The following is a 24208-nucleotide window of genomic DNA, read 5'->3' as shown; positions in this document are numbered from 1 at the left end:
AAGAAACCAGAACAAATGAAGGATCTAGACTGCAGCAAAGTTGACAGACATTCTTTTAGGTAATCCTTCAAAAGTCAGTACCTTCCCTCTTCTCTCCCCCCACCCGCCCCTTCAATTCAGTTATGTTTTAACATCTAGTATCTCCATCCTGCTTTTCAAACTCCGTTTTCTCACTCCTTCATGCACAAGATTCCTAGATGCTAAAAGTAAGCCTTATAACATTTGATTATACCTCTGAATTTGTTCCAATACTTATATATGCACCAACTACGAAACATTACTAGCAGTCTATAGTAGTCATATTACACATTTACCTGTAGACCTGTTACAATGCAAAATACTGTTCACAGCCTTTGTTTTTCTTTCTAAAAATACATTATTTTTCTTGCTTTCTTTCCTTCCTGCACCCCGTCATCCCCTCTGCATTCAAGGTCCTGCATTTAAGCACCTCTGTGAACACGGTCACTAATGATTCCTGAGCCACCAGGAGGCACATTTGAGCAGTACAATTGTCCTCCACTTCCCCAGCTGCGAACAATTCCTCTCTTGGCACAGCAACCTGACCCCCAAAGAGATGCCCAAGGGTGTATGTCAGTTAAAAAAAAACAGTACAAGCCAAAATAAAAAGTCTGGAAAGATATCCCCAGGAATAGGTTCTAAAATTGCTTTTGGATAGATAGTAATTCAGGTCATTTGTAAGAAGAAATACTGCTTTGGGGCATTCTCCTATCCCTGCATATTCTGTGTTTTCCTTCTGAATTTACTCCATAGCTGTAGCATATACAATGTAATTAAACAGATCCCTTTTGGCTATATCCATCAGTGGACGAAAGTAACAGAAACAGACATCTGTTACTGCTATGCATTGATCCAACATCCCCAATGTGCAGAGAACTGTACAACACTCTATCCGCTACACATTGTCAAAGGATAAGTAAATGTATTGTATAAGAACTTCAATATAACCAGACTCCCCATAATATTTTATTCATATAGATTTTCCTCTATTGTCAATCCACATTTTTTAAAAATCACCTCTTTATTCAAACCTTGTTACTGACAGAATGGTTTTTCTCACTACCGTTTTTCCTTATTACTGTCAATTTCTCTGCACCCCTCATGTGTTTAACCGAATTCGACTCAAAACACCTTTACCTTCCCCTGCGGATCCCTATAAGTCCATTCTCCAATTGTCTCAGATAGGGTGTTCAGATTCGCACGAGAATTACACTTTTCTGAAACAATGGAGATTTCATACTCAACTGAAGACAAAAATGTCAAATTGAAAGAACCCGCTAGGTAAAAAACGATGAATAAAAAGTGGTCAGCGCATGGTACTGCTACATTTTTAAAATGCTTAATTCGCCCTTGTTGAAAAACTATTAGGAATCAAATTGACAGATTTACTACAATTTCATTATAGTTGGAGCCTCCCATCTGTTTTTCTATAATCTTCCCCATCAGTCACTTGTCTTTGTCAGTGCTTGGCTCTCTATCCTCTGCTAGTAGTGTAGTATATTCCGGATAGAGCAAACCGAGCAAGAACACAATTCCTAACCTGCCAAAACGCTCTCATGCAGTCCCATTTTACAGCGCTCCGGATGCCAGACTCGAGTTTGCAGAGCGAGCGAGTTAACAGTTTGTCATTTTGGGAAGCTGCGGGTCCCTGTTCCCCATGTTCCCGTCTCCCAGAACCATCTGTCTCACTCTCTGCATCTCAACTCTACCTCCAGTACCTCTCCCCCTCACCTATCTGCCAGTAACTGAGTCAGTGCAGCAACTTCGTCCCGCAGCATCTCCCCAAATGTGTGTGTGTGTTTCTCCGTCTCTCCAGGTATTCCACTCCCTACCCCCCTTTCCCCATCACTACACTCCGAAACAGAACTGTCCCACTCACAGTGAGAGACAACACTTGCTTTAAAACCCCCCATTTCTACTCCATTCTCTCCACATTAATAATTGAAAACATTTCACTCACTGCTTGTGTTTTGTGTTTTTTTTAAATTTTCTCTTTTTCTGTTGGCAATCCCAATGCTCCGCTTCTGCTTTGCTGCACTCCTCAGTGAGTGTGCCCCCAGCTTCCTCGCACCAGTCCCGAACAGACTCCGCTCAGCTTCTTCTTCTAAATGTTGTTCTTCACAGGAGCTCCGTCCTGCTCGCTCTCTCTCTCTCTGCTCCGCTTTCTCCCGGTCTCATCGCAGACACAGCTCTGCCTCTAGCTCATTAGCATACCACGTACATTAGCATACCACGCCCTCATTAGCATACGCCCATCACATCGCGCCTCATTAGCCTATTACGTCTATTAGCATAGTGCGTGCTCATTAGCATACCCTCCATCCGCCTCCACCAGTACCCCCCGTCTGTCACCACAGAAGGAGAACTTGTCAATCCATTAACTCTTTCAAGGTTTAAGTTTCCTGAAAGGAATTCTTTTTTGTACCTGAATGATATTGATAAACCATTGACTATTATTTCCCAGGGTCGACTCTGTTATTACCTGGAAAACCCCGGTGGCATTAAGTGTGAAATTCGACACTCATCAGAGGAGCAAAGTTCATCATCTTTCAGACGCACCGTGGCCCTATTTGCCTGCACATGTTGATGTGAAAGATTCCATTGCAGCAATTCAAAAGCAGGACACACCTAGCCAAGGGTGCACATTAGGTAGGGCCTTCCAGTGCCACCCACATCCTGAGAATCAATTGAAAGAGATTCAGAGATCTACTAAGTTTCACAAGATGGCCAACCCTCCACCTAAAACAATATTAGCAAAAACAGAATAACAGGTCATTCAGCTCATTTGCTGCTCATGAGACCTAGCTGCACAACTTTGGCATAACGTTTGCCTACAACAATGAGTACACTTCAAAAAAAGTTAATTGGTTATCAAGCATTGTGTGAGAGCTGAAAAGGTACAATACAAATAAAAGTTCATTCTTTATTTCGGTATGTACCATTGAGACATACCATAAAACTTGCCGATACAAGATTTAAAAAATGAAACCGAGCCATCGACAAACACCAGAACATACATTATAAAAAAGATACATAGGGATAAAGCCTGGCTCTGGTATAAAACTAAAACCAGGCCTGACACGACAACAACCAGCCTGAACCTGACCCGGGCCTGAGTCTTTTAATTTTTTTTTCATGCTCAACCCGACTTGAAAATAACAAACATATTATTGAAACAGAAAAAAAATCGTAGATTAAAGCAAAAACAATAAGAAAGGAAACAAAACAGTACAGACCCGCCTGACCCGACCCGACCCGAGCCTGAATGCTGGACACAGAATACAGTCCCGACTCGACCCCAACACATGCAGTCGGGTTCATGTCGGGTAGCCAGGCTTTACATAGGGGTTAATACAAGTCCATTATCAACTTTTCATTATTTTGCACATTTCCTCTTCTAACTTTGTACAGTGCAAAGAAGGTATACTCAACGGACACCTATTTCAACCTCCGTAACATGGCCCATCATTGCCCCTGCCTCAGCTCGTCTGCTGCTCAAACCCTCATTCATGCCTTTGTTACCTCAAGACTTGATTATTCCAACAGACTCCTGGCTGATCACCCACATTTGACTCTCCGTAAACTTGAGGTCATCCAAAACTCTGCTGCCTATGTCTTAACTTCCCCTATCACCCCTGTGCTCACTGACCTACATTGCCTCTGGTCAAGCAACGTTCTGATTTTAAAATTCTCATCCTTGTTTTCAAATCCCTGTATGGCCTCTCCCCTCCCTATCTTTGTAATCTCCTCCAGCCCCACAACTCTCCTAGATATCTGCGCTCATCTAATGCTGGCCTCTTGTGCATTCTGATTTTAATCATTCCACTATTGGTGATGGCCCCATCGGTTGCCTAGACCCCAAGCTCTGGAATACCCTTCCTACACCTCTCCGCCTCACTTTCCTCCTTTAAGACATCCTTAAAACCTACCATTTTGGCTAAGTTTTTGATCATCTGACCTAATAGCTCCTTTTGTGGCTCGATGTCACACTTTGTTTTAGAACGCTCCTGTGAAGCACCTTGGGACATTTTATTATGTTAAAGATGCTATATAAATATAAGTTGTTATTGGATATAGCTAGACTATCATGTGCCACACACAAGCTAAAATTGGTGCTGAATAACAGAAATATGCTTAAAACAGAATTTAATTTTCTGTAAAGCACACATATTCTCCACTTATTACAATTTTGCTCAATGTGTGAGCTTAGTTAGTTTTGGTAGGTTATTAAACTGTGTGAGGCACTGGAGCTGAGCCCAATCCCATCTCACCCAATGTTCCTACACAATCACCAGGAACAGCAACCCTGGGTATCTCTTCAATCCCTTAGCTGAAGCCTGTTGCAGAACTCCCACAGCCATCTAAGAAGGAACAGTTAACTCATCACAGAGCAAGGAGTGAACTTTGGATCATCCTGCTCATAATGGCTGAGCATCATATTACACAGTGCATTCATCCAGTGAGTGGCTTGATGTCAAATTTTAGTGAAAAACGCTCCTATGAAGCACCTGGGAATATTTTACTATGTCAAAGAGGCTATATAAATGTGCGTTTTTATGTTGTTGAGTTCATTAACAGAATTTTTTTTTGTTTTGATGATCATCTAGGGCATTTGCTAACCACTGGACCATTCCAGTCTGTATCCAATATTGAAGGGCGGAACTGGAGGGACAGTTATCTTCACAAACAAGGCTCATACCTTCACTCAGAATCAAAGCAGTATCATTACATTAACTTGTTAACCCTTTTAAAATGAATCAGCTCCCCACCCATCACCATACACCTCCAGTCTCAACAGTCCAGTTCTGTCCCTGTGGCCGGAATTTTACATTGGGCGGAAGGCCCCGCCCCCTGGCCAAAAAATCGGGAGCAAGCTCGCCCCCGCCAGGCCTGGGGAGCCACGCCAGGATTTTATGCTCCAGGCCCTTAATTGGCCTTGGGCAGGACTTTCGCTGAGACAGGAAGACTTCCTCTGAGGCAGGAAGTCCCGCCTAGTGGAGCTGCTGGCCAATCAGCGGGCTGGCAGCTCTCAGTCACAGCAGCGCTACCGCGAGCAGTGGCCAGTGCTGGGACTGCTCTGCAGCCACAGCAGGACTGTGGACACCGGCCTGTGAGAAAGCGAAATCTCTGGGGCCTCGCCGGGTGCAATCGTCCAGGCCCCCGTGAGGCAAGAGGGGTGTCGGTGGGGGTTGCGGGGAGTGTTGTGCAGTGGGGGCGGTTGGCAGGGTGCTCGATCAGGAGGGCTCCCCCCCCCCACCCAGTCCTCAAGGATGCCGCCAGCTTTTACTTGGCAGAGGCCTGAGCTGCTCGCCCACTGCTGATAAAATACCAGCGGCAGTGGGAGGAGGCCCTTTAGTGGTAGTTAATTGACCACTTAAGAGCCTTGATTGGCCTGGGGTGGGTAGGCAGTTTCTTGTTGCCGCCCCCTCCCCTCGTAAAATTGCAGCGGGGCGGGAAGGCGTCGGGCACAGCACTCCGACTTCCCACTTAATTTTACAACCCCCCACCCCCAACCACCAGCCCGCTCCAGCCTGTTTCTTCGAAATGCCAATGCAATCAGCAACTTCGAAATGATTCCAAATATTGGTATGCTGAGCGGTGGTAGTATTGTGCAGCACAGAGTGACTAATAGGCTTTTAAAGCCTAGGATCCTTTACAAATACTTTTATGTGATGAAATTCTTTTTCAAATCCTTTGCATTGCCCTAATAGACCTCTTATAACACTGCACACGCTAAATCGCAGAATATGCTATTTTATAAGGACAAGAGCATTATACCATACGATGCGGTATGTATTATTTTGCTGCTAAAATGTAGCTGTGTGTAATTAATGTGTCACTTTAAGGCCACAACCAGTAATCGCTCTGCCTTCTTGAGGTATATTAGACATGGTTAGCTTGTAGCAGATCCTCAGGTCAATCAAAGGTCAGGCTGGCTTTGTTCTTTGTATGATGAATATTTTTTAATATAAAGTATGACTCCTGAAATCAATTAGTTGCCATTTTTGTTGTTTCAGGTCTGCATATCAAAGTAATTGCAACGTCTGATGTGTTGTGAACTTGTGGTGGATGTAAGAGTATAAAGGGGAGATTTTCCTGAGTTATCATCAGGGCACATTGGGTCACCTGTGCTCAGCCGAATTTCCCTTCCATCAATTTAAAAGAAGGGAAAATCGGGCTGACCCCTTTTCAGACATGCATTCCAACCCCTGCCCAACTTTCTGACATTTACTGTGATCTAGTGATCTTAGGTATGCACCCAGGAAAATCTCCACTTGTGTATTTCTCCCAAATTTTACCTGAACATAATTTTTTATTTATTCATGTTGTTTCTTAATGGTTTTCTTTTTATTAATTTACTATCATTTTGTACAGATTGGAAGTGATTCTGACAGGCCAAGAATTAAAATCATTTACTGTCATTTGAACACATAATTATTGTCCAAATAAACTAGCCTCAACGCAGTTGGCAGACAGGTAGAATGACACTGATCCTCAGTGTGGATGACAGAAGATCAGTTTGTTTACTGCCTTGGGATTTTATTTTGCTTTTAACATTTACGATGCACAAAGAAGGATTACATTTTTAAAATTCCAATTGAGGATGTTGTAACCTCCTGACCAGCTTCCTGTCCCATGTAAGAGCAAAAAATGTGCACTACACCTTTCACATTGTTGAGTACTTTTGACCGTTGTCTCAAAGTGAATGTTATGGACTCAACCCAATCACGCTAAAAAGAAGAGCTTGTGAATGGAATGAACACAATTTTACCAAGGGCATATTATCCGCAGTTTGCTATTTTATCAAAGAAATTGATATGAATTTATAATCTTTTCCTTTTCACTAAAAATACCAAACAGAGGAAAATATTCATAAGTAAAATACTGCAGATATGGAAATCTGAAATAAAAACAGAAAATGCTGGAAATACTCAGCAGGTCAGGCAGCATCTGTAGAGAGAGGAACAGAGTTAACGTTTCAGGGTGAAAATATTCCCCCATTTCTAGACACCAAAATGCATAACACAGAAATTTTAAAGAGGCATAATTGTACTTAAAAGTAAAGATTTTGCTGAGGAAATACAAAGGAGCACCAAAAGATTTTAACAAAAAGTAACAGCATGTACCTACCATTGACCTTACACATTGCTGAGGGAATTTGTCAACTAAGGCCAGGCAATTGCAAATGTGAAACAAAAGATAAATTAGAGAAAGAGCCACCTAGGATTGCTTTCACCCATATAGTTTTTAAAAATGTTGCTCTGCATCTACCCTGGTAAGTAGCTGAAGCTGATACTAATTGACAAAAGCAGTAGTGTATTCCCTCAGCTTTGACATTCTTCCCATCAGCTTTATGAATGTAAAGCTTTACCCCCACGCAAAAAAGGAATTAAAGTTAAAACGGAAAAGAAAGTAATTGTTACAAAAAGTTGGGTGTTTCCCAGTAACACCAATGTCATATTGGAAATCTATAATTAAAGAAAATAGAAAATATATCTTATGACTTCTATAGAGCGTAGTAAATTTCTGGGTTCATGACAATGATTTCTCATGAGCTGTCAATCTTACTCTGGAAGACCATAGAGATTCCAGGTGGCGAAGCAATATTTCCCTACATAGCAGTCAATTGAACTTCCATATTGACTGCTTTAATTCTCATTTATCAGCACTGTTCAAATACTGGCAGTCTGCTTGATACAATGAAGCACCTAGCAAACATGGGTTCACACTAACAGTGGCATACTGAAAATTTAAGTTTCTTTTTTAAAAAGTAAAAATACAAAGAATTAAGCATTACCTCAAGTCTTTATTACCAATCTCCCTACTTCTAGGCCCACAACCCTCTGAGAATTCTGCACTCCTCCAATACTGGCCTCTTGCGCATCTCCAATTTTCCTCACACCATCGTTGGAGGCCGTGCCTTCAGCTGCCCAGGCCTTACGCTCTGGAATTGCTTCCTTAAACCTCTCCTCCTCTCTATCTCTCTCCTCCTGAAAACCTCTTAGACCAAGCTTTTGGTCACCTGCCTCAAAATCTTATTATGTTGTCCAGTGTCAAATTCTGTGTGATAATGCTCCTGAGAAGCACAATGGAACATTGCGCTAAAGACACTTGTAATGTAAATGGTAACTAATCCTGCTTAAAATCTCTCATAAAATTGATAAGGAAGATAGTAACAGACTTCAGGAAGACATAGACAGGCTGGTGGAATGGGTTGACATGCATGGCAAATGAACTGAAAACAGTATGAGGTAATACACTTTGGAAGAGTGAGGAGAGACAATACGAGCTAACTGGTACAATTTTTAAAGTGGTACAAGAACAGAGAGAACTCAGCACAAATCTTTGATGGTGGAAGGGCAGGTTAACAAAACAATTAATAAAGCATATGTGATCCAGGGCTTTATAAATAGAGGCATAGAATATGAAAGCCAGGAAGTTATGCTAAACATGAAAAGTTCAGCCCCAGCTTGAGTATTGTGTCCAATTCTGGGTACCACACTTTAGGAAGGACATGAGGGCTTTGGAGAGGGTACAGAGGAGATTTACTAGAATGGTTCCAGGGATGAGAGATTACAGTTATGTGATAGACTGAAGAAGCTGGGGTTGTTGTCCTTAGAGCAGCGAAGGCTAAGAGGAGATTTGAAAAAGGTGTTTAAAATCACATAGGGTTTAGATAGAGTCAATAAAGAGAAACTATTTTCAGTGGCTGAAAGGTCAATTGCTAGAGGGCACAGGTTTTAAAGGTGATTGGCAAAAGAACCAGAGATGACATGAGGAAAAATTTATTTAGCACAATGAGTAGTTAGGATTTGGAATACACTGCCTGATAGGGTGGTGGATACAGATTCAATAGCAGCCTTAAAAAGGGAATTGGATAAATACTTGAAAGAGATAAAAATTGAAGGGATATGGGGAAGGGTGGGTGAGTGGAAATAACTAGATTGCTCTTCAAAAGAACTGGCACAGACTCAATGGTCTGAATGGCCTCCTTCTGTGATGCACTATTCAATGATTCCATAAATGGATATCCTGTAAATTATGTAAATTTCTATTAACAATAAATATAAAGAAGCCTTCATTTTAGCTTAATCTTGAAAACTCATTTGCAAGTAGTGACAATGAATAAAGTTTATTCAACCAAACCAGATCATGTTTCTACTTTATATGTGAAACAGCAATTTATTGGCTTAATGATTACATTGGCAACCATAGTTGGCCTGGAAACCCCATTTTCGTAACTGTTCAAAAATGAATAATATTAATCAACATACAGAGATAAATCTGGACTCATTGCTGATATCTGTTAAAAATGTATACGTCACGGCATTCCTCCGTTAATGCAATATTAGTCATATGAATAATTGTGGCTTGTGTATGAACCTCTGCTTCATGGTACTGTAGGTACAGAAGACAGCACCACCTACAGTACACTGAGTGCAAACAAACTGAATTCAAATATAAATTCTCTTGTTCTCATATAGTTTGTCACTCATTTCTGTCACTAAGCACCCAGATTTGCCTTCTGTATTTTTATTCACAAGATCCCCATTAATTTTGAAACTTGCTTATGTTTAATTCTTGCTTGGTTTCAATATGTTAACTTAATGTTCATGCATTTCTTCCTAGATGTGCAGCTGAAAAGAAAGTAATGTAAAATCATTCTTTAAAGGGAGGTTATTTTAACAAACCATTCATTCAAGTAATTGCAGGCTAATAACCACATTGTTCTAAAATTGCAAGCTCTTCATCAAACAAGACTTACAAATCAAAGCAGTGGCAAAACAGATCACAGCATGAAGACAACACATAAACTCAGTGGGTTCTTTTGTTTTATTTCTGTCAATTAATGCTTTTTCCTGTCATTTATTAATAAGCTAGTCTGTTTGCATTTTGTTGTCCTTCAATTTAACCAGTAAGATAGCAAGGTTCATGCCTTGCTGTGAATAGGCAAGGTAAGCTAAACCCACACAAAACTGCTGTGGTATTCACTGCATAAAGTGCCTTCGTTACTTCAAACTGGTTTTATTGTAAAGTGCTTCTTCTTCAATGTCAACTAGTAAAGATCAACCTAAAGTAAAACCCAATTGTTGTTTCTTTTCTGGAAGACGAATTGAAGTGGTGTTTAGAAAGGCTTCATTGAGCTTTCAAGGTCTCCTAGAATGTCAGTTGGCAGGAGCCAATTACATCTCAAGGTATCCCAAAACATAAACTTCCCTGGAAATCTCTGGCAAGGACCTAATACAGTCAAGTATAAAAGAAAGGCAGAATGTTAAATATTTCCAAGAAAATCATTTAACTTTATTAAATGTTGATTTCAAGGATGATCATGATGGAATTTGTTGGCCTATTTGTCAGCTGTGATAAAGAATAGTAGGACCTATGGAGATAAGAACATGAAAAGCATATAGAAAGCATCCATACAAATGTATGACATGGAAAGAGGCCATTCGGCCCATCGTGTTCACGCCGGCTGACAAGTAGCCATCCAGCCAAATCTCACTTTCCACTCTTGGTCCGTAGCCTTGTAAGTTACGACACTTTAAGTGCATATCCAAATACTTTTTTTGCATTTTATGTGGATTTCTGCCTCTACCACTCTGTCAGGCAGTGAGTTCCAGATTCCCACCAACCTCTGGGTGAAAAAAATTCCAATGAATCCTCTAAACCTCCTATCTCTTACCCTAAATCTATGCTCCTTTGTTTTGGACCCCTCAACCAAGGAGAATAGGACCTACCTATCCACTCTATCAAGACCCTTCATAATTTTATAATTTCAGTTAGGTCTCCCCTCAGCCTCCTCTGTTCCAAAGAAAACAACTCTAGCCTATCCAATCTTTGCTCATAACTAAAGTTATCCAGTCAAGGCAACATCCTTGTAAATCTCCTCTGTACCCTCTCTAGAGTAATCACATTTTGACTATATAGCAGTGACCAGAATTGCACACAGTACTCTAGCTGTGGCCTAACTAGTGTTTTATACAGTTCCAGCATAACCTCCCAGCTCTTATATACTCTTATAAAGGCAAGTATCCCATATGCCTTTTTGACCACCTTGTCTACCTGTCCAGCCACCTTTAGAAATCTGAAGACATACACTCCAAGATTCCTCTATTCCTCTACACCTCTCAGCTTCCTACCATTTATTGTGTATTCCCTTGCCTTGTTAGCCTTTTCCCAAATGCATTACCTCACACTTCTCCGGATTGAACTCCATTTGCCACTGTTCCGCCCACCTGACCAGTCCATTGATATCTTCCTGCGGTCTACAGCTTTCTACTTCATTATCAACCACACACCCAATTTCTGTATCATCTGCAGACTTCTTAATCATACCCCTACATTCAAGTACAAATCATTGATATATACCACAAAAAGCAAGGGACACAGTACTGAGCCCTGTGGAACCCCACTGGAAACAGCTTTCCAGTGACAAAAACACCCATCGACCACATTACCCGTTACTTCCATCCTTTGAGCCAATTTTGGATCCAACTTGCCACTTCTTTCTGGATCCCATGGACTTATATTTTCCTGACCAGTATGCCATGTGGGACCTTATCAAAAGCCTTGCTAAAATCCATATATACTACATCAAATGCACTACCCTCATCGACCCTCCTTGTTACCTCCTCAAAAGATTCAATCATATTAGTCAGCCACAACCTGTCCTTCACAAATTCTTGCTGATTGACTTTGATTAATCCGTCTTTCTAAGTGAAGATTTATCCTGTCCCTCAGAATTTTTTCCAATAATTTTCCCACCGCCGAGGTTAGCCTGACCTCCCTGTAATTACTCGGTCCATCCCTTTCTCCCTTTTTAAACAATGGTACAAATTTAACTGTTCTCCGATCTTCTGGCACCACAACTGCAGCCAGAGAGGATTGGAAAATGATGGTCAGAGCCTCTGCTATTTCTTCTCTTGTTTCCCTTCACAGTCTAGGATACATTTCATTTGGGCCTGGGGATTTATCCACTGTCAAAGTTGTTAAACCCCTTCATAATTCCTCTCATAATTCCTATGTTAATTTCACTTAATATTTCATAATCCTCCACCCTGATTGCAACGTCTGTATCATCCCTTTCTTTTGTGAAAACAGATGCAAAGTATTCATTAACAACCATGCCAGTGTCCTCTGCCTCTACACACAGGTTACCCTTATGGTCCCTATTAGGCTTTACTCTTTCTTGAGATATCCTCTTGCTCTTTATGTATTTCAAAAACATTTTGGGGTTTTCCTTGATTTTATTTGAGAACATTTTTTCATGCTCTCGCTTTGATTTCCTTTTTTTTTTGAATTTCACCCCTACACTTCTTATGCTGCTCTAGGTTTTCTGTACAATTGATCCCTCGATATCTGTAATAAGTTTCTCTTTTTTTCTTTTCCTCTCCTTTAAGCCCCTTGACATCCAGGGGGCTCTGGATTTGTTTAGTCCCATGCTTTTTCTTTAAGGGAATATACTTGATCTGAGCCCTCATTATCACTTCCTTGAATGCCTCCCACTGATCTGGCACTGATTTACCTTCAAGTAGCTGTTGCCAGTCCACTTTAACTAAATCATATGTCAGCTTAGTAAAGTTAACTTTTCCCCATTGAGAAATTTCATTTCTGATCTATTGTTGTCCTTTTCCATAACGACCCTAAATCTAACTGAATTGTGATCACTTCATACTGACCCCTACCACCTAGAAGGACAAGGGTAGCAGTTGCATGGGACCATCACCACCTGCAAGTTCCCCTCCAAGCCCTACACCATCCTGACTTGGAACTATATTGCTGTTCCTTCACTGTCGTTGTGTCAAAATCCTGGAACTCCTTTCCTAACAGCACTGTAGGTGTACCTATCCCACATGGACTGCAGCGGCTCAAGAAGGCAGCTCACACCACCTTTTCAAGGGCAATTAGGGATGGGCAATAAATGCTGGCATAGCCAGCGATGCCCACATCCCAAAAACGAATTTTAAAAAACCTCCATCAAAATGCTCCTCTACTGATATCGCTTCAACCTGCCCAGCTTCATTCCCTAAAACTAACTCCAGAACCATACCTTCTCTTGTTGGACTTGCTATGTACTGAATGTATTTTAAGAATTTTGCTCCCTCTGTGCCTTTCACACTAATTCTATCCCAGTTAAATTAGGGTAGTTGAAATCCCCCATTATTACTGCCCTGAAGTTTTTGCATTACAGATTTGGCTACATATTTGCTCTTCTGTCTCCCTCTGACTGTTTGAGGTCTATATTACACTCCCAGCAGCGTGGTTGTCCCTTTTTGTTCTTCTCTTCAACCCAAATAGCCTCATTTGATGATCCTTCTACCATATTATCCTTCCTCGCAACTATAATTATTTCTTTAATCAATATTACGAATCCCTCCTCCTTTTTTATCCACCTCTCTATCTTATCTGAAAACTCTGTCACCAGGAATGTTGAACTGCCATTCCTGCCCTTCTTTCATCCGTGTATCAGTAATAAGCTAAAATATCCTACTCCCATGTGTCAGTCTGTGCTCTCATATCTGCCTTATTCTCTAGATGTCTAACATTGAAGTATATACCATTTAGCACTGCCAAGCTCCCTTGTCTTCTATTTTAGTTAGTTAGTTAGAGATACAGCACTGAAACAGGCCCTTCGGCCCACCGAGTCTGTGCCGACCATCAACCACCCATTTATACTAATCCTACACTAATTCCATATTCCTACCACATCCCCACCTGTCCCTATATTCCCCTACCACCTACCTATACTAGGGGCAATTGCTAATGGCCAATTTACCTATCAACCTGCAAGTCTTTTGGCATGTGGGAGGAAACCGGAGCACCCGGAGGAAACCCACGCAGGCACAGGGAGAACTTGCAAACTCCACACAGGCAGTACCCAGAATTGAACCCGGGTCGCTGGAGCTGTGAGGCTGCGGTGCTAACCACTGCGCCACTGTGCCGCCCTAAAATCTATTTTCTAGCTTTTGCTTCTTCTGCCTTCCAAACATGCTTACTAACATTCTGCCTTCCATTTCCAACTTTTATTCTCTACTCTCAGGTTCCCACTCCTCTGTCAAGCTAATTTAAACTCTGCCCAACAGCAGTAACAAAACCTCCTGTGAGGATATTGGTCCTGGCCCTGTTGAGATGCAACCCGTTCAGCTTGTACAGGTTTCAACTCCCAAAAAGACAGTCACAATGCCTCAGGAATCTCCTGCACCAGCTCTGTAGCCACGTATTCATCAGCTCTATCTTCCTATTTCTGTACTCACTAATACGTGGCACTGGGAGTAATCCGGAGATTACTGCCTTTGAGGTCTTGCTTTTTAATCCCTCTCCTAGCTTCCTAAACTCTGCTTTCAGGACCTCATCCCCCTTTCTGCCTATCTCGTTGGTGCAGATATGGCCCATGACCTCTGACTGTTCACCCTCTCCCCTCAGAATGTCCTGCAGCTGCTCAGTGACATCCTTGACCTTGACACCAGGGTCTTCTTCCACCTGTCATGCAGCTGAGCCACCCATGGTGCCGTGGACTTGGCTCTGCCTGCACTCCCCAGAACAACCATCACTCTCACCAGAGTACCAGTTGGAGAGCAAGATGCACTCATGGGATCACTAATCTGCCTACCTGGTCTTCCTTGCCCTTCTGGTGGTCATCCATTCTCTGTGCCTGTGCATTTTTAATCTGTGGGGGGAACCACCTCTAGAAACATGACACCAGGAGGCAGCTTGTATATCGCTAAGACTGTGAAAGGAACAAATTAAAGTTAAACTTAAGTTAAATTCTAAATGCAAAACTTGACTAGATTTTAAATAGAGATCCATCCTTACAATTCCCTCACTCACCAAATTCTCCATGTTTAGTACTCTTTCAAAGCAGTACTCCATTAAGCTGGACTCCATACCACACTTTATCTTGTTTCAGGTCCACAGTCAAAACACCATTTTCTTTTCTCTCATACTTGATGGACATCCCATATCCTTGTCGAGTCAGGAACCTAAACATTTATTTTTAAATGATTGATCCAAAATTTGTTGATTGGGCTGCAAGATATTCTGTAATGCAACAAAATAGCTGTAAGATTGCACCAAGAATCCTTGGATGGAGAGTTTCCAATTTTGGTGAATTCTCAGGAACAAATGTCAAATGGAGATGGTGTGCTTTCTAGTGGGATACACAGATACACTCATCTGCAACGTCTAGCAACTGCTTCCACTAAAGCAACAGCAAGGACCACTCAGTGATCCATCTTTACCTCTCAACTAGGGAACAGTACAAAAATAGCCTATGCTATTCCCCTCAACCACTCCTTGTAATAGCAAGTTCGACATTCCAACCACTCTCTGGGTCAAGAAGATTCTCCTGAATTCCATATTGGATTTATTAGTGTCTATCATATATTTATGACTCCTGGTTTTGGAATCCCCAAAATTAGAAACTTCTTCTTTATGTCTACCCTTACCAAACCTCTTCATAATCGTAAAGATCTCCAATAAGTCGCCCCTCAGCCTTCTCTTTTCTTGAGAAAGGAGCCCCAGCCTGTTTAGCCTTTCCTAATAGTTATACCCTCTCAGTTCTGGTATCATATTTGTAAATCCTTTTAGCATCTTCTCCGCTGCCTCTATATCCTTTTTGTAATATGCAGACCAGAGGAAATCTGTCTCCTGGAATTGTAGGATTTGAAAATTAATTAGCTATCCGGTAGGCTCTATCTGCATACCTTAACCTCTGATATAAGCTGAATTGGTATGGCTCCTTTCTTTAAAACATCGTGTAAATGACTCTGGCCTGTAAACTGAATTGCGCTGCATGGAAGTTCATAGTGCACATTCGTAATGAGGTCAGTGGCAGGCCCTCAGCAAATTGGTCTTAATTAGGATAGTACCAGCACGCAGCAGACACCTATCACAGCCCTAAAGGCAGCTCACCAATCAGGGGAGTGGGGAGTTGAGAGAGTGAATATGGCTGGCTGGGAGGAAATGTTGCCAATTGCGAGGGAGAGCTGAGCAGTAGACAGCAGAAGCCTGCAGTTTTAATGTGGAGTTGGGAAGAGCACTCTGGCTCCCACCAACTCCATGTTGGTGGGGGCCAACAGTGCGGGTGGTCTGACGCTTGCCGGGTTCAGAGTAAACCAGTTTCCAGTTTATGTCCTAAAGTAGGATTGGGCCCTATATTAGCATATTCAACATACCTTAGCTCTAAATATACTTCGTAACAACATGGTTAATATTTCCCAAATATTTTGTAACATGTTCCAGCCGTTTACAAAAGCATCGAAAAACTGATTACAACCTATTTTTTGAAAAGTCTCATTATATGAAAATTTAGCAAAACGCTCAGTTTGAGTCTGCCTCAATTAATAGATCTTTGCAATAAAATTGAAATAATTTTTAATACAATTTTTTTCTCAATAGAGGCTTTGAAAGGAAAAGAGATGTAACCGTTTAAAATCCTAAAAAAGAGCTGGATGGAGTCATTAAACTATATAATGTTGAGGAGATTTGCCAAATTCTTCAGACTGCAAATATTTCACCTTTGGGTCAGCTCAGAATTTTGCCAAACTACTCCTAAATATATATTTTATAGGAGTGGGTGGTTTGATCCAACTCATGTTTCAGGAAATTTAGTTTTACATATTTAAGCATCCAGCCTCACAAAGTATAGGGAGTGAAATACCTTTTAATAAAGAATAAGGGAAAGCCTGCTTTCCCCACAGTTAAAACCCCACAAATGAAATTCCAGTCTCAGAAATGAGATGTTCAAAAATGTTCAACGGGCTGTTAATTACAGACAAAAACAGGCATTGTTCCATTTTATGTTCCAAGAGAAATCGCAGCCCCAGAAAGTGACTTCTGAAGCTGTTTTATATCAAAAAATTGTCAGAAAGCATTGCTAATCTTCTGTAATTGCTAAGATATTTCTCTTGCATTTTTGTTTTTAGCCCCTGTCACCTCTTTCTCAAATTGCAAGGCGAGGCAGGCAAACAGCTTTCAGACTTTTGCAAATGGGATCTGTAGCTGGTAACTTAGGTGGGTTACAAGAATAGACCAAACTAACATCCCTTCAGGTTTCCCTTCACCGCTGTGGGAAGCATCTCATAGCCCACTTATATTGGAGAACCACTTTCGTGGTTCTTCTTGCTAACTGAAGCTTGCTAGTTCTGAAATAGCCCTGTTCATATTTCAGGGTGATTTCTACACAAACCAGGTTAGTTTTAAAGCAAGTGCACGAGGGGAGTTTTTGTGATTGTTTTGTTCAAGCCCAGTATCTCCTCTGGTGACTGGGGAAGGTCTGAACAGACCAGTGCTAGAGAGACAATTTCACCATTTGTATCAAAGCAGATAGCATTTCAGCTGCTCACCTGGCAGTGCTCATAGTGCTTACCTACCTCTGCCTATGTTCTGTAGTTTACTTTGAAGGCTGAAATGTACCTGTTAAGTGTTCATCCATTAATATCCTCTCTCTTTGACAGTTCGTCCCTAACCCACGTTGGTGCCACCTAGAAGGACAAGGGCAGCGGATAAATACTTGAGAACACCATCACTCCAAGTTCCTTTCCAAGTCAAACACCATCCTGACTTGGACATATGTCGGCATTCCTTCATCATTGTTGGGTCAAAATCCTGGAACTTCCTACCTACCAACACTGTAGGAGCACCTTCACCTCAAGGATATCTGTATTTGCCACCATCATCCACAGAACCATAGAGGTTTATAGTACAGAAGGAGCACATATGGGCCATGTGCCTGTGCCAGTGCTTTGCTAGTGCAATCTAGAACAAATCCCACTGCCCCATTTTCTCCCCATAGCACTGCATCATATTCTGTTTCAAATATTTATCCAATTTTCCCTTAAAAGATTCAATGGTCCCTGCTTCAACTACGACCTAAGCATTCCATTCTCCAACAATCTGTTGTATAATTTCACAAATTAAATATCTGATGATGAATTTACTTGACCTTTGCCCATTTCCCCTTGAACAATTGTCAGAAGTAAAAGAGATGGTGCCCATTTCACGATGCCTCTCTCCCCTTTACATTGGTCCAGGATTTCTGGGCTTCCCTGGAGGAGGTGGAGCTGGACCACGGCCCAAGCCCATTGTAACACTGCAAATAAGACAGATTGGCATGATGTCCTGGTCTCTATCCTTATTTGTCTGCAGGAATGGTCATTGGATAAAGGATCTTCAGGGGTCCGGGGACAAACAGAAAAATAACATTAAGAATTCAAAAAAGAACATTTTAAACCTTCTCAACCAGGTTATCTAGAGGCAACTGAGGCCTTCTGGCAGCTGATGGAAATTAGCAGCCAGGAGGTTCTGAGCTTAGAAGCCTAACATACAGCCTGTGCGACAGGCACTTACATTCAAATTTCCTTCCCTGTGCCAATGCTAGGCCTTGCCAGGGAGCATGCCAGCATTGGGGCTGTTCCCAAGCCCTGTTACTGGTTCAGGACAGGAAATACCAAGAATCTTGGGCCTGGACAGGAGCAGCACAATTCAGGTGCAGCACAATTCAGGTGCACTGCTCCCATCTATCATTGGGAAAGAGGAGGGAAATTAGACTTCTATTGTTTCCTTTTAAATACAGGAAGCTATTACAAGAATTATTAAATAAAATAAAATATTAATTTTGACAAGGGTTCCCTATTTTGGAATAAATTCAGATTGAATTATTGCATGGAAAAAATGTATCTTTTGTTACATTTTGACTTTTCCACCATAGTTACATTTTCTTTTATCTTCTAAGTAGCTATCAAATTTTCTCACAATTTCTTACGTTTCCTTGTATCCTTTCTTCAATAATTGGTTATTTACATAGATTTTTACAGAACTGATTCAGGCCCAAAAAGTGTGGGTGCGAGAACACAGCCTTGTTTCACGCCACTCAGGATAGCAAAGGGCTCTGATGAGGAGCCACCATGTTGAATTGTGCCTTTCATATTGTCATGGAATGAGGTGATGATACTTAGTAGCTTTGGTGGACATCCAATCTTTTCTAGTAGTCTGAAGAGACCACGTCTGCTGACGAGGTCAAAGGCTTTGGTGAGATCAATGAAAGCAATGTAGAGGGGCATCTGTTGTTCACGGCATTTCTCCTGTATCTGACGAAGGGAGAACAGCATGTCAACGGTCGATCTCTCTGCACGAAAGCCACACTGTGCCTCAGGGTAGACGCGCTCGGCCAGCTTCTGGAGCCTGTTCAGAGCGACTCGAGCAAAGACTTTCTTCTCCCTGCTGCTTTCACATGCGTTCAAGTCCTCTGAAGAAGGAATTTTCCTCCACACAAGATCAGGGGGCAGGTTGTTCAACCTTGCCCGTCTAAGAGCGAAGTCCAAAGTACGGAAAGTCCTCATCAGGAAACTGCTCTCTGCTGAAGATGCTGCTTTAACATCTCACACTGAAGAGTGCCTGCAGAGTCTCATCGACAGGTTTGCGGCTGCCTGCAATGAATTTGGCCTAACCATCAGCCTCAAGAAAACGAACATCATGGGGCAGGACGTCAGAAATGCTCCATCCATCAATATTGGCGACCATGCTCTGGAAGTGGTTCAAGAGTTCACCTACCTAGGCTCAACTATAACCAGTAACCTGTCTCTCGATGCAGAAATCAACAAGCACATGGGAAAGGCTTCCACTGCTATGTCCAGACTGGCCAAGAGAGTGTGGGAAAATGGCGCACTGACATGGAACACAAAAGTCCGAGTGTATCAAGCCTGTGTCCTCAGTACCTTGCTCTATGGCAGCGAGGCCTGGACAACGTATGTCAGCCAAGAGCGACGTCTCAATTCATTCCATCTTCGCTGCCTCCGGAGAATACTTGGCATCAGGTGGCAGGACCGTATCTCCAACACAGAAGTCCTCGAGGCGGCCAACATCCCCAGCTTGTACATACTACTGAGTCAACGGCGCTTGAGATGGCTTGGCCATGTGAGCCGCATGGAAGATGGCAGGATCCCCAAAGACACATTGTACAGCGAGCTCGCCACTGGTATCAGACCCACCGGCCGTCCATGTCTCCGCTTTAAAGACATCTGCAAACGCGACATGAAATCCTGTGACATTGATCACAAGTCGTGGGAGTCAGTTGCCAGTGTTCGCCAGAGCTGGCGGACAGCCATAAAGACAGGGCTAAAATGTGGCAAGTCGAAGAGACTTAGTAGTTGGCAGGAAAAAAGACAGAGGCGCAAAGGGAGAGCCAACTGTGCAACAGCCCCGACAAACAAATTTCTCTGCAGCACCTGTGGAAGAGCCTGTCACTCTAGAATTGGCCTTTATAGCCACTCCAGGCGCTGCTTCACAAACCACTGACCACCTCCAGGCGCTTGCCCATTGTCTCTCGAGATAAGGAGGCCAAAGAAGAAAGAAGATTCAGGCTATTCAGCCAAACTGGTCTATGCCATGTTTATGCACCACACAAATCTCCTCACACCTTACTTCATCTCTCCCTGTTGACATTACCTTCTATTGTTTTCTCCCTTATGTGCTTATCTAGCTTCTCCATAAATGCTAATCACCTCAATTATTCCATGTGGTAGTGAATTCCACAGTTTAACCACTCTCTGAGTATTGGCAGAGATCAATAGCAGTCTCTACATATTCCAGTATTAGAGGGAAGTACTCTTTTTTTAGTTAAATTGTGCCACAGTCAGAAGAAGAGCACACCTGTAAAATATTCAGTTTTGCCATTGTCTCCTGAACAACTTCCAACTGTTTTCTTATGGCGCAACATTCCTGTCATCCCAGAAACCTCTTTAACTGTTTTTGAGATTCTTTTTACAGTAAATCTTTGGTAATTGTTCAACAGGAGTGTCACCTGCCAAAACAGCTCAAATACCCACTCATCTTAACTCTCTCATCGCTGTGATCTCCATATACAAGGTGAATATAAATCTATTTGACAGACCTCTGTGCCAGGAAATCACTCTTCCTCAATTTGCTTGCTATGTAGTCAGCCTTGGTTCAGTTGGTAGCACTCTTGCCTCTGAGTCAGTAGGTTGTGGTTTCAAGTCTCACTGCGGGACATGAGCACAAAAATCAAGGCTGGCGCTCCAATGCAGTACTGTGTGAGTGCTGAACTGTTGGAGGTGCCATCTTTCCGATGAGACGTTAAACTGAAGCCCTGTCTAGCCTCTCAGGTAAACATAAAAGATACCATGGCACTGTTTTGAAGAAGAGTAGGGGAATTATCCCTGGTATCCTGACCAATATTTATCCCTCAATCAACATCACAAAAACAGATTATCTGGTGTTTATTGCATTGCTGTTTGTTGTACCTCATTGTGTGCAAATTGACTGCTGCGTTTCCTGCATTACAACAGTGTACAAAAGTACTTCATTGGCTGTGAAGTGCTTTGAGATGTCTTGTGGTCATGAAAGGCACGATATAAACGTATGTCTTTCTTTTAGACATACCGCAAAAATTGCCAAGCAAACCTCAGACAAGTGGCAGAATTTAGTTGTTGCCTTCCCATTTCTGCAGTTACTTTCACCTCCACTTGTTTCATTATATTATTGTGAAAGGCTAAAAATAAAATTGCTTGTCAAGATTTTGTTTGTCATCTTGGAACATTTTCTGATTTTCATGAAAAAATATCCTTTCCACTTTAAACAAATATAGTATAATGTTTTTATTGGGGATCATAAATCTTGTTGCAATGTTTTTAAAAAGGGAATCTGCTTCACAGTAGGTGCTGATCTATGGCACGACAGTGGTGGAGGGATGACAATTCGTCTCAGTATCCAGGGATGAGGGAAAAGTTTGGATGCTCGTTTGTGTATCTCATTAAATGATCAGTGCACATATATGGATTTTAGGGGCACAGAGAGCAGACTTGGCTGTAATGTCCCCACGGTTGAATAACCTGTCAATTCTGACTGGCTAAACATGAAAAATTGTCACTTGGGCAAAGTACGAAAGAACTGCTGGGCTTATGATTGAGTCCTCATCTTCTGGAAAGAATGGTAGAAAACTGGGGAACAATTAAAAAAGAAAGCATAGTCACAGACAAGTCAGTTTTCATTTCTCTGCAAGCACACTAGGATGACATAAATACATTTTATTTAAATGCATCATTTGTACATGGCAGCATGTTTTTCATAGAAATAACCCATAACTCAATTTCCCCTCCAAGCAACAAAAAAGCTTGTCTTTCTCCTGAAATCAATACCCTTTTAAAACACTAAAGACAGGTGATAGAAATAAACAGCTTGTCAACAGCACATATTTGTCAGAAGCATGCCAGATGCCCAAATTTGCATTATGTAATGCAGTAAGATCATAAAAATAGTGGCAACATTAAGATTTTGGGGTACTCAATGTATGTTGGGCTAATGCCCCAACCGCAAAATAAAAATCAAAAGAAATAGAGGAATGCTATTGTCAAGCTTAAAGCAAATATTCAACAAGGGGTAGTGCTAGGAGAGAGAAGGAAAGAAAAGAGAGATTGAGATAGAGGTGAATGAATTATCACCAAATTTGAACCAAGTTCAGCTTTTATTAAAAGTGTTATGGTTGACAGGAGGGAAAACATTTATTTTTCCAAGTTCAGTCATTTCAAGAAAGTGGACATTTGCTTATCATATTACAGCAAAACATTACCTCGTAATGGTTATGGAGACATGCATGATACATTTTCTCTAAGGCAAGCAATTTACAGACAATAAAGTGACATGATTTCTCACTGCGTGATAGAAGACTCACTATTGAATCCAGTTTTCAACCAGGTATACTCAGATCTTCAGCTGAGATAATCTGCTTCTCCCACACATATAAGACGTGATTTGCATTCATTTTATTTGAATCTGTAAGACTCTTGACTGCATGGAAAACATAAAACAATAATATATAAATATATGTGACGCAGGTTTATCAAAGGCATCCATGCTATGAGCAAGGACTCAAGGTTTGCACAGATAGGCCTGGAGGAACTCAAACTGAAACTGAGCTCATCGCAAAAACTGATAATTCTTTTTAAAAATCAAAAGAGATATTCATAATTGACTCTTAGCTCAGTCATTAGGACTTAAACCACTGATTAAGAAAGAATTTATTACATTTCATGTTTTCAAATCAAATACATTGAAGATAGAGCTCTTTCTAACAGCTATTCTTCATATTGAGTACATAACCTTAAATAATCATGATTGCAGATAAACCATACACAAGGAAATTTTCAAACTTCTAAGGATACTGTAGTGTTGGGTTATGATACTGGACGAATAATCCAAATGACATGACTTCAAATTCTGCCATGGCAGTTTGAGAATTTGAAAAATCTGGAAATAAAAAACTGGTTACAATAAAAATAACCATGAAGCTGTCAGATTGTCGTATAAACCCAATTGGTTCACTAATGTTGTTTAGGGAAGGAAATCTGCCATCCTTCCCTGGTCTAGCCTATATGTGACTTCAATCCCACACAAAAGTGGTTGACTGCTTAACTGCTCCCTGAAGTGGCCTAGTAAGACACTTCATTGTATCAAATTACTATAATGAGGAAAATCAGATGGACTACTCGTCTGTGATCTAGGTACTGAGTCAAGATTTTTTATTTATTTATTGATGGGATGTCAGCGTCGCTGATGTTGTTGACCATCCCTAATTGCACTTGACAAGGTGGTGGTGAGTAGTCTTGTTGAACTGCTGCAGTCCATCTGGTTTTAGGTACACCTACAGTGCTGCTGGAAGGGAGCTCCAGGTTTTTGACTCAGCGACAATGCAGGAATGGCGATATAGTTCCAAGTCAGGATGGTGTGTGACTTGGAAGGGAACTTACAGATGGTGATGTTCCCATCCATCTGCTGCTCTTGTCCTTCTAGGCGGCAGAGGTTGTTGGTTTGAAAGGTGCTATCGAAGAAGGCTTAGCGAGTTGCTGCAGTGCATCTTGTAGATGGTACATTTTGCTGCCACTGCGCGCTGGTGGTGGAAGGAGTGAATATTGAAGGTGGTGGATGGGTGCCAATCAAGGTGGCTGCTTTCTCCTGGATGGTGTTAATCTTCTTGAATGTTGTCGGAGCTGCACCCATCCAGGAAAGTGGAGAGTATTCCATCACACTCCTGACTTGTGCCTTGTAGATGGTGGACAGGCTTTAGGGAGTCAGGAGGTGACTTACTCACAGCAGAATTCCCACCCTCTGACCTGCTCTTGTAGTCACAGTATTTATTTGGCTGGTCCAGTTCAGTTTCTGGTCAATGGTAACCCCC

The 24208-nt window shown here is 41.7% G+C and overlaps 1 protein-coding gene across 1 annotated transcript in view; it reads right to left on the bottom strand.

Annotated features, from left to right (window-relative positions):
* Positions 1-2181, bottom strand: part of LOC137383879 (plexin-A2-like) — a 502066-nt gene extending 499885 nt beyond the window's left edge. Inside the window, exon 1 of the mRNA XM_068057231.1 lies at positions 1979-2181. The gene's annotated coding sequence lies outside the window, so the exon portion shown is untranslated. The remainder of the gene's footprint in view (positions 1-1978) is intronic.
* Positions 2182-24208: the final 22027 nt, after the last annotated feature.

The sequence above is a fragment of the Heterodontus francisci genome, chromosome 25 (genome assembly GCF_036365525.1).
Source record: "Heterodontus francisci isolate sHetFra1 chromosome 25, sHetFra1.hap1, whole genome shotgun sequence".
In the NCBI taxonomy this organism is placed as follows: Eukaryota; Metazoa; Chordata; class Chondrichthyes; order Heterodontiformes; family Heterodontidae; genus Heterodontus; species Heterodontus francisci.
Note: the sequence above shows the minus strand (reverse complement) of the source record. Positions and strands in the feature narration are given on the sequence as shown.